The sequence below is a fragment of the Passer domesticus genome, chromosome 2, assembly GCF_036417665.1.
Source record: "Passer domesticus isolate bPasDom1 chromosome 2, bPasDom1.hap1, whole genome shotgun sequence".
Taxonomy (NCBI): domain Eukaryota; kingdom Metazoa; phylum Chordata; class Aves; order Passeriformes; family Passeridae; genus Passer; species Passer domesticus.
The window spans coordinates 17,656,867-17,668,353 of record NC_087475.1 but is presented as its reverse complement, the minus strand read 5'-3'; the positions used below and the strand labels follow the sequence as shown (position 1 = coordinate 17,668,353).

General features: G+C 44.1%; 1 long non-coding RNA gene across 1 annotated transcript; it reads left to right on the top strand.

Annotated features, from left to right (window-relative positions):
* Window positions 1-7,567: 7,567 nt before the first annotated feature.
* On the top strand, window positions 7,568-11,410 carry LOC135293448 (uncharacterized). The gene is made up of 3 exons (XR_010355571.1): window positions 7,568-10,247; window positions 10,541-10,696; window positions 10,984-11,410. It is a non-coding gene; the product is annotated as an uncharacterized LOC135293448 (long non-coding RNA).
* The last annotated feature ends 77 nt before the right edge of the window (window positions 11,411-11,487 follow it).

The following is an 11,487-nucleotide window of genomic DNA, read 5'->3' as shown; positions in this document are numbered from 1 at the left end:
GCATGAAAGGTCTTATTGTCAAGTCAAATTCTCTTTATTCCTGAACATATTCCTGTTACACACTTGCTGTGGGATTTTCAGGCTATTTTAGAGTATTTATGACTCAGTTATGAATCTTCATAAACACAGATCATTGTCAGCATGGGCTCAAGTGAATTCAGCATTTCCAAGGAGAAATAAATAGGCGATAAGAAGCATACTTCTCATTTCACATGTCTATTCAAATACTGCCTCGCATCAGTCAGATCCATACACTTTAAAGCCTGCCTTGAGAGACTGTGGCTGCACTTGTAAATAGGAGCAGAAGCACTCAACAAGCTGAAAAGGAGTCACTGAAACAGAGGGGATGTCACTGGACACAAAGCTTGCTAGACACTCATGATGGAGCATGACAACATGAAAGCCTTGACTTGCAGGTCATGTTATTGGTTGTTCATTTGTGGGGGTTTTTTTTAAGGAGAATAATCTTTGCTTACAGAGTGGTTAGGAGTCTTATTTATTACTTCTTCTACCCACTGTATGATGGCACTGCACTGCTATTTCTTACTTTGGATCACAGAATCACAGCATCAGTCATGTTGGAAAAGACCTCTGAAATCACTGAAATCCAACCCACAACCCACACCTGCCAACTACACCAGGGCACACCCAGTCTCTCTTTAAACACCACTGGGACAGTGACTCCACCACCTCCCTGGGCAGCCCATTCCAAAATCTAATCACCCTTTCTGTGAAAAAACTCTTCCTAAGATCCAACCTAAATCTTCCCAGGCGGAGTTTAAGTGTATTTATGTCCTCTTGTCTTGTCACAGGTTGCCTGGGAGAAGAGGCTGATCCCTTCTGACCACAACCTTTTTTCAGGCAGTCATTGAGAGTGATAAGGTCAGTTCCTCAGACCATACACTTTGCTGCTCTGAGAGAGCATTTCTGCCAAAGGAACACACCAAAGCAATTGTCTTGTAGGAAATGGGTTAGATTTCAGCTGTGTCTCAGTTCATCCTCTCTGTTTCTCTCTTCAATGAAAGAAAAGTGAGTTGCTACACACTTCATAGGGCTTTGTTCCAACAGCCATGAATTTGCTGGATGATTACATTGATAAGGAGATGCTTATCTGAGACCAGTGTTCCTATAAATTGTTAGTAAATAACAGCAATCCCATGATTAAACATTTCTCTTCCTTCATCTGATAACAACTGCATTTGTAAGAGAAAGTACTTAATTTGCAGGACATAAACCATTAGAAACCAGATGTTTATATCTTTACATTTGCCTCGGGCTGTAATGCCTAAACATAAGAGAAAGTCAAAAACAAAAATCAAAACTAGTGTAAAGGAATGTATATAGCATATCCTGCATCTATCCCCATGCTGCACAGGTGGGACCCATAGCATTAATCTAAAAATCTGAAATCCTTTCTACTATTTCTAAAAAATTAAGAATGTGGGGAGGATGAGGAGTAGATTTTTTTTTAATCCTGGTATCTATTACAGAAAAGATGGTCTTACTTCATCCCTGACAGGCATCTGCAGGGAGTTTGCCAGCTTGCCAATTCTTCTTGATTAGGGCCATTTGGGCCAGCTCCAGTGAAAATGTTAATTATTCTATTGAACCAAGTACAGGAAGGGAAAGATGGATGGGTTGGTTGGAGTAATGACCGCTGCATTCTAAGAAGGTGCAGAGCCAAAGGCATTAAAAGGAGTACCAGGCTCAGGAGTGGGATGGAGTGAGAAGCCAGGGTGAGAAAGGTAAGGGAGGGCCAGCTGTGGCAGGGGCTCTGTGTGTGCTTTGTGCTCTCATTCTGGGAGTGAAATGGGAGTTCTGCCCCACTAGAATATGCTTACCTTCCCCATCTTCCCACTTTTCACTCCTTCAGTTTGCAGTGTGCAAAATACAGAAGCATCTAAGCTGGTAGTGTGCCCTGGTGGCCAAGAAGGCAAATGGAATCCTGGTGTGCATAAGGAAGAGCATTGCCAGCAGGTCGAGGGAGGTGATCCTGCCCCACTCTGCAGCCCTGGCAAGGCCACATCTGGACTGCTGTGTCCAGTTCTGGGCTCCTCAGTACAAGAGAGACTTGGAGATCCTGGAGCAGGTTCAGTGGAGGGCAAAAAAGAAAAAATATGAATAAGGGATCTGAGCATCTCTCTTATGGGGAAAGGTTGGGGAAACTGCACCTGCTTAGCCTCAAGGAGAAATGAGTAAAAGGGGACTTCATCAATGTTTATCAGTACCTGAAGGGAGGATGCCAGAGGATGGAGCCAGGCTCTTCTCAGTGGTGCTGCGCAATCAGACAAGAAAACAACAAAAAGTAAGAGTCTTTGAACTCCACCAACAAGTTGATAGGTAATTTCTCAGAGTGGAAAACTTTTGCTCATAGGTTTTTATTGTGGCTTAGTTTATCCTCATGAAACACGGAATGAGCACTCTTAATAACCATTCTGAGTGAAAGATCAGCTTGGGCAGTGAGGTGAAGTGCCTCCACCTGCTGTGTTAGCCCAGACAAAAAAAGCACTTAGAATTGCCTTTACACACACAGAGCTTACTGTCAAAAAAGGTATTTTCATTTATCAGCTCCCTCACAGAGTTTTCATAATAACATTTTCTAGCTTTTCTCGTTCTTTGGTCTCCAATTAGAGCTATTCAGATGGGAAATGTAGGGTGCTTTCCTGTGTACAAATATCTTGATACTTTTGGTCTTCAGTTTAGTTAAAGTTTTTATGTCAGGAAAATGGCTGTGGTTAGGCATTGGCCAAGAGTGTTCCCAGTGCAGCCTATTGGCATTAATGGAAAATCTCCTATTTGACTACTGACATTTGGAAAAGAACCACAAAATCTGTACTGAGTTTTCAGATGTGGCTGAAAGTTATACAGCTGTGTTGGGTTGGGTCTGCCTCCAAATTGTTTTAGATATTGTCAAGGACACGGTTTCATTTTACCTTCATCATATTTAACACACTTGAAATGGTCCATTTGCAGTGTACATTACAGAGAGCAGCCTGAACTGTTACTGCTGTTAAATGTCTTATCAGTACTGCTGGGTTTTTTTTCATCTAAGGGATAGAATGGTTTTTGTTTGGATGGCAAAGCATTTAATTATTTCTACTCTTTCTTCCCCAGCGTTTTAAATGTTAATATGATATCTGTGTTTTGGCACACCTGAAAGAGCGGACTGGATTAGGCACAAAAGTTTAATCTCACAGAAGGTGGGTGAAGGATAGTCCTGTTTTCAGTCACTGCTCCAGTTCCTGGAAAGGATTTTCAGTGTGACAGCATAATTGGTGTGTTACAGATAATTGTTGATAATTCAGAGTCCTCTGACGACTTTCATCTGTGTCCAATACCCCACCAGCATAGCTGGTTTTCTGAGGCTAGCAAATCTTCATTTTACTGACAGCATCTTTGCTAAATAAATGCCCGCTGAAAATCTTTTCTTTCCTGTCAGATTTGTAAGGTGGAAGCTGAGGACCTCAACATTCTTCATTTAGCCCACAATGTGTTCATATTGCCTAAGGTTTAAACTTTTTTGCTGAACAGAAGTGAATAATTTCATTTCAGCTGCAAAGTTACTGACAGCTGGAACAGTCCTTTTGCCTTTTCTAGTGCTGCATATTGCATCCAAATTAACAGTACAAATACACTAGAAGAATGCTAATACAAAGATTGCAGGGTGGATGAAAAGCAACCCAAAGTTAAAAAAAGAAAAAAAAAAGGTACATGTCCAATGTACATGTGTCCCAAGAAAAGAGATCAAAGCAAACTGTCACAACTACAGCTCCAGTTGAATGACTGCAGAGCCTTTCCTTGGTAGAGGATCCTCAAAGTATTTGTCAGATGCTTTGTCTTTTCCATATTCACATTTTCACTGAACTTCCAGGATGATACATTCACTTTGTACTTGAATTCTCTTCTCTTCTAATAGTGCAGTCTGACAGATAATAGGATTAGTTCCATGAAATGCAGAAAAAGCAACAGTTATACTTGTTGTATTGTTTTAGAAGCCCCTTATTTGAGATTTCTGTGAATAGGATGTTTGCTGAAGCACAGTGATATGCTGAGAAAATTATTCCAAAAGTCATTTATTTTTCACACACTTGTCTGTCTGCCCAGAAAACCAATAATTTGTTTATTCAGTTAAATAAGATAGGACACTGACTTGCCAAGAAACAGAAATGAGTGCTGAGAGCTGTCAATACATTCATGAATACAGATAGTATTTTACACTGACTTTGATTTAATTTTAGCTGAGGGCTTATGCATCTTTCTGAAAGATTTTTTTCCCTGCGGTATTCATGGTGGGAACCATCAGGGCTGTAAACTCCAGGGATCTTCCAGCTCTCTCATTTTGTATGGATAACATCCATCGTGGGAAGAAGAGCTGTATTTTATTGGAATGACATAACTGAATTGAGGTCCTATTAAAGCATATCCATTGGCACATTCTCTACAAACCTTTGGCAATCTGATTTCTGAGTGAAGTTTAGGAACATGTTTATGAATGTACTCTCCATAGATGAAGTGGGAATTGCACACTGGACCTTTCTTCTTTACAAAGCATGGAGAGCTTTCTTCTCCTGGTTCAGGGCTGACTTTTCCAGTGTGCTCATAGTTCTGCATCTCAATTTTGTCTCTCTCTGCAGCTGCTAGAAATGCAGAATTGAATTTGCTGAATGCTGTTATGTGTATTTTCCTGGTAAATCAAGACAATAAATCACTCAGTTCAGGGAAGTTATGCCATTAGAAAAGCAGTGTGATATCAGAATTGGCTGTCTGTCTCATTGCAAGCTAAGCTATGCTCCAAATCAGACTAAGCTTTACCTATTTCACACTTTCAGGTTTCCTTCTGATACACTATTTTTCTGGGGATAAAAGCCCAGTTATTTCAGCATTGCAAAGCCTTTTATCCCTCTGTCTTCATTGCTGCTAATGGAATGGCTTGTTGCAAATGATTGATTCCCTCCCCCCTTTTTTCCTTCATTAGTTTATCATTTGTTAGATGCTCAGAGAATACCACAAGACCATTCTGAACACCCATCTACCATACAGGTAAATATAATATTTTCAGAAGTTGTTTATACAAAGCACTTTCCTATTTTGTAACCTTTATTAAACCCTAAGCTTATGAAAGCTTTCATGGAGTCTGAGCACAAATGTATTGTCTGACTATCCTTATTTACAACCTCACTGACTCCTAACTTAAGTAACATTAGGTTTGAGGGCAATGGCTTCCTTCTATGAATGTTGTGTTGATTTTCCCCCTACTCTTTGTATTTCTTCTACTGATTTTACTTTTAAATATGCTGTCTTCTTCAGACACCAAAAGCAAGGTGTCTGCCCCGCAGCACCCCAGCTCTCTCTCACACTTTTTGGACATCAGAGTAACATTTGCATCGCCTTTCTTTCTACTACTATTTGTCACAGCAAAGTCATCACTTGGCACAAAACCCAGCACTGGCAATTTCACAGGAGGTGTTTTAAGAAATGGAACTACACTGGTAAATGGCTTTGCTTTCCAGAAAACCCAATTATTCCCGTGCTTCCCAGACATCGGCTGGAGATAAGCAGTAAGGGTGGAGTCACATGCTCTGTTGATATGGCGAAGCCACTAAAACAAATCCCGTGGACGGGTGTTGGGGACAGTGCACGACACTAAAATCAGAGCTAAATTAAACTGAGACGAGAACAGCTCTGCCCAACTTCTGCCTCTTCCTCTCCCTGCTGTAGTGAGACCCAATCTGTCACTTGCAGCCTTCTCGCGTCTGCTGAGGCCTCGGTGCAGCAGAGGGGCGTTCTCGGCCGGCTCTCGGTGCCGACGACCTGCAGCGTCCATGCCCGCTGGGGCGGCACCGGCCCCTCCTCAGCCCCTCACGGCCCCTCCTCAGCCCCTCACGGCCCCTCCTCAGCCCCTCACGGCCCCTCCTCAGCCCCTCACGGCCCCCGCCCAGCCCGGCCCCGCTGCCGGCTCAGCGCCGCCCTCCGGCGGCCGCGCCCCGCAGCGCCCGGGGGAGCGGCGGGTTCGGGAGGCTGAGCCCCGGGAAGGAGCGGCGGGTTCGGGAGGCTGAGCCCCGGGAAGGGGCGGCGGGTTCGGGAGGCTGAGCCCCGGGAAGGGGCGGCGGGTTCGGGCGGCTGAGCCCCGGGAAGGGGCGGCGGGTTCGGGAGGCTGAGCCCCGGGAAGGGGCGGCGGGTTCGGCTCAGCCCCGGGAAAGAGCGGCGGGTTCGGGAGGCTGAGCCCCGGGAAGGGGCGGCGGGTTCGGGAGGCTGAGCCCCGGGAAGGGGCGGCGGGTTCGGGAGGCTCAGCCCCGGGAAGGGGCGGCGGGTTCGGGAGGCTGAGCCCCGGGAAAGAGCGGCGGAGGCGCATCCGACCAGCCCCGACAGAGCACAGAAAACTTGCTGAAGCAGAACTGCCCTCAGAGCTCCCGTAAGGGTCCAGGGAGTCCCCCTGCCCGCGAGAAGCCGCTGGAGCATTCTGCGGGGATGCAGCGGGGGGCCTCGTGCTTGTCACAAGTACAGCCGCTTCCCCTTGTAGCTTAGAAGGCAAATCACTGCCCCCAGGTATTTGAGATTTGCTCTCTTTCTCATGTGAGAGAAGATAATAGAGAACGAATCAGATGCCAGATATAGACAAAACCGTTTTGTTTAGAATTATCATTACTGCATGACTCTATATTGCATTATTTTCTTCTTGAAACATCCCTCAAGAACAATACAAAGATGGTAAATAGTAATATTACCTTGCTGTGTTTCTCCAGCACATTTCTTGGTGAGTTATGCCAGGAAGCTTTGGAACCATTTGTTTAGAAAAAAGCTTTAACAGCCTTGTTGATGATGGGTTTCAGCATATTTTTCTTCTCTAAAATACATATTTGACACTGAGTTGTTTCATTTGTTCCAATCTCCCAGAATACAATTCTTATTATTAATAATAACAATATTTCCATTTTTGTGTTTTTCTCTTAGGTGGGGAATTGTACTTTCCCATGACAATCAAGATGGGGGGAAAAAAGTGCATCTTATCTTATAAAAGGAAAAGAACAGCATGCATTCAGCAATAATTTATTCCACCAGCTGCTTGTCAGTGACAACAATAAAAGAAAAAATGTTCCTACTCCAGGAGCCCAAGGAGGATACTGGGATGATGCAGGGAAGGAAGGGAGTGAAACCAGGTGTGAATCCATCAGCACTGCTCAGCCCAAGGAAAGGCTGGCACATCCTGAATGATACTTCTGACAAGCCAGGGGTCAGGAATGAAGATTTACTCTTGTTAAATCAGCACCTTTATTTCCTGTGAAGTGACACAGCTGAGATGCTGATGGACACAGGGCTGATGCTCACAATTCTAAGTGTCAACAAAGTCCTTTTAGCCTTTAGTATTCCTGCCTGGCCTTGCCAGAGTTAGTGTTTGAACAAACTCTCAGGCTGACTCTGCTCAGCTTTCATGAACCAAATAAAGTCTGCGGTACCTCCTAATGGTCCCAGTGGAGTTCAGGGCTGTCTGGCAGTAGGTCCTGAAAAAAGGTGTTAGTAGGAAGGATTGGTAATATTGAGGGTGGTGTTTCATTACCTGTTTTGCCACTCCATGCTCTGCTCTGCTCTGCTCAGCTGCCTTGCCAGGGAAATGCTTCCACATCCCTGCTGAGGGCCAGCAACTGCAGGGAAGTGCTGGCTGATGGCCAAGAGGCGGAGAGCTTTCCAGGAGTGTTTGACCAATGTGCCCTGTTATAAAGTGCCCAGTTTAAGGTGCCCTTCAGGAAGAATTAGCAGAAACTCAGGGCAAGCATGAGTTATGTACACTTTCATGTCCTTCTAATGCTGCTGTCCCCAACCTTCTTGCACCCAGATCCTCTTATTCCCCCTTTAGCTTGGAGAACAGATGCATGGAAAAAGAGCATCTTCTTTTACAGCTCCAGCCCAGACTTTTGATCTGGTTTCATCCCTTGCACAGCACTGAAGTTTCGTGCACAAAAGTCTATAATTTTTTAAGATTCCTCTAGCCCAAACTGTGCTACACCTGACTTGGACATGTTACTTAGGGTGATGTATTTGATTATACATTGAACCCAAAATCTTGGCTTCCCCTGCTTTTGTCATCTGCCTTCTTTTTCTGCATGCTTTTCCCCTTCTGCAGGATCTTTGATGGTTTCTTTTTGTCTCCCTTCAGCTGTTTGTGGGATGATCTTTCCTTTGTATCCTTACTTGCCCCTCTGAGCTTATCCACAAACTTATGTCTTCTTTCCATGCAGACAACTTTCATTCATTGACTTTGCCTCCATCTATCAGGATGGGAATCTCATTCTGCAACATTTCCTTGGGAACTATTTGCTGTCATCATGAGCTCCGCATGGTTAAAAGAGATGTTAATGTTTTCTCTGCACCAAGGTGGCAGCGCTTTTCTTGACTGCTTTTCACTCAGTCCTGCTTCCTACTTGTTGCTCTCCCTACATCTCCAGGTCTTTGTCTTGCAGGGTGTGGGTGTGGAGAGGTGTGTGTTTGTATAAAGTATGAAATAAAACTTTTCCTACCTCTTTTAGCTAAGATTTATTGCCCATACCTTGCCTGTTACAGGATTCTTTGCTCTCAAAAAATGCATTTTTGATTCTTGAAAGATTGTCAAGATCCTTTTCCTTGCATTAGGCTCACATCAACACTCTGCATCTTTTTCAAATGTGCCCTCCTTGAAATTGGCTCACACATTCTAAAGTCCCTTCTCATCCCTCATTTACCAGGTACAGGCTGGTTCCTTGCTCCTGCTGGTCCACCATGCAACCTTTACTTTCTCACGGCATTTTCAGATGCTGTTATGGCTGTGTTACTCCTCAAGCCTGGCAGAGGACTCCTGTAAACATATATCTGCATGTATCTCCTTCAAACACTCCCTTCTCCATGAGCACACATCCAGTGTGTTAGGCAGTTCAGACATCCCTTCCAGCTGTGGCAGTTTTTGATGGCTGTGTGTCAGGATGAAATGCTGGGAATAAGTAAGGGATTTGTGAAGCTAAAAACACACCGAAGGAGTTGCCTAATTTAGAATCAACAAGCTATTTTCAAAGGCACAGTGGGAGCTCTTCACATTGCATGGCCTGCATCTTCATTTGCACTGTAGGCTGTGCGTCAGCAAGGCTGCAGGATAGAGGAAACTCGACAGTGCTTCATTTTCATTTTTACATATGCAAGAAACCAGCACATTGTGTCTACTCAGGGGACTTTTACACTGTGGATTATATTCCTTCCTCAGCCCCTCTGACCTCCAGTCATGCAGGTATGAGTAAAGATCTTTGCTCAAGAAAATAAAAAGGTTATGTAATTTACTCTCTGTAAAACCCTGATATAAATCTGATCCCTGGAATGAAATGGGTTAGAAAATCACCCTTTTGTGAACTGTTTCTGTTAACTTTGGTGACTGAAACGGAGTGGTGAACACAGAGCACTATTTGGGCACGTAGGAGTGACAGCAATAAAAATGAAGAATTTGCTTGAAGAGATTATAGGCAGGATGCCTTACACTGCTTCGTTCCCTCTGGGAGAGGAAGAGTTTGCAGGAGAATACTTAGTAAATCAGCGGATGTTGTGCTCCACAAGCTCAGCAGTGAGTAATCCCTGGTTCACTGGTTCCTAGCCCCAGTAATCCAGTTATCAGGAAACAGCAAAATCCCGGGCACAGAGACTCCTCTCCTGACTCTTGACCATGGATGCAAGTTTATCCATCTCCTCTGAGTTGGGAAGAGGTTGATATGAAGGAAAATCACACAAGCAACCATGACACACCCCTGGCAAAGAGCCATGCTCCAAGGAGATGATTTCCCATTGCCCCCACGTTCCCTGCATGTTGGAGGTGCCTGGTGTGGGGGGTGCTGCATGGGCTGCCCACCCTGGTGCAGCTCCTGCTCTCCAAGGTGATGGCTGGGCCAGCCTCGGGGTCTGCTGGTGGCAGCACCAGCATTCTCTGCCTCCCATCACCGGATCATCTCCCATGGAACCTCACAGAATCCCCTGTTGCATTAGATGTTCCAAAGTGGTCCGTTTAGATATGTAGAACACATGATCAGTGTCTTACAAAAGACCTCAGCACACTGGTTGTTAGGGCTCTGAAAATCTGCCTGGAGCTGTGATTGTGGCAGCTGCAGCTCTCCAAGTGCCTTTGAAAAGTGGGTCCTTGTGTACTTTTCTCAATGCAGGCTGCAGTTTGAAACTCCGGCTCCACTTCCAGGTGGTACTCTCATAAGCAACGCAGGAGCCTAAATTTCATTACCTTTCATGTAGGTTTAAGTGCTTTTGAAAATTTTGCCCATCAAACTTTTACAAATCTCCCTCATTGTGCACAGTTAAGAAAGTTTTCTCTTTGCTGCTGTCATTTCGAGGTTGGACAAAGGCTGAGGAAAAAAAGCATCTACAGAAAGGATGTGTGGAATCTCCCATTGTCCAACCAAAAACCATTATAATGCAGGACCAGGCTCGCGAGCTCTGCATCATCCTATTCACAACTCTGCCAACAACTTGTGAAGTAACTTCGTGCAGTCACTTTTTTTTTTTTTCTTTTTAATGCATGCAGGTTACTCCAGTGGTGAAACAGGGGTTTTGATACTTACTGTCCTTTGGAGAAAGGCTTGGAATCTTGAAAGGAACACAGAGGTGGTATGCTCATACAAACGCCCAGACATGTTGCCTGCTCAGGGAAGATAAACAGTAGAGTGAAATGATTAAAAAGGTACACCATTTATTATAAACAACAACCTTGCAAATGCAATTTATGACAAGACAAAAACATGTCTGGGAAACATCCTCAGCATTTTTAAGTTACTTTTGAGGAACATCTGCAGGCCAGGCAATGGTGAACAAAACCTGTGTCCTTCATCTTCCTTGAAACAGTGTATTCACATTTGACGTAAATAAAAATATTTTTTAATAATCTGAACTGCTTTGAGCATTATAGGATCTGGTTTTGTTTGGTTTAGAGTTTGGTGAGGTTTTTTTTTCTTTTTTTCGTCTTTTCAGTTTCTCATTCTCTGTGGTCAGAAGACTTTGTCCTAAACCTGAAGCTTGGATTTGTCAAAAGCAAAAATGAGAAAGCTGTAAGTTTAGACTTGAAGTGCTTCCTGGAATAACTATCAACCTTGCAAAGATAAAGGTGAAGTGCATCCTTGCAGAATTCATGAGAGCCCTTTCCTTCACTGATGGAGACATGTGGGAGGGATATGGTGATATGCCCCATCTCAAAAGAGTGATCAACATCACTGTCTGCCACCAGATCAGCAGGATTTCTAGCACTGCTTCTCATTTCTTCCTTTGCTCACCTCACATAGTTTGCCATGTAAAGGGAAGAGAGGTTTCAGTGTAGGAGAGTTCAAATGCTGAAGAGGGATGATTTAGTGGTTCTGTTAGAGGACTTTTGTCAAACTGACCACTTTGTTTTCCATCTGAAAAATAAAGGCTCATGATGAGAGCTAGATATGTTATATCTCTGAGTGGTGTGTTTACAATTCCCAGTGTCAACAAGTC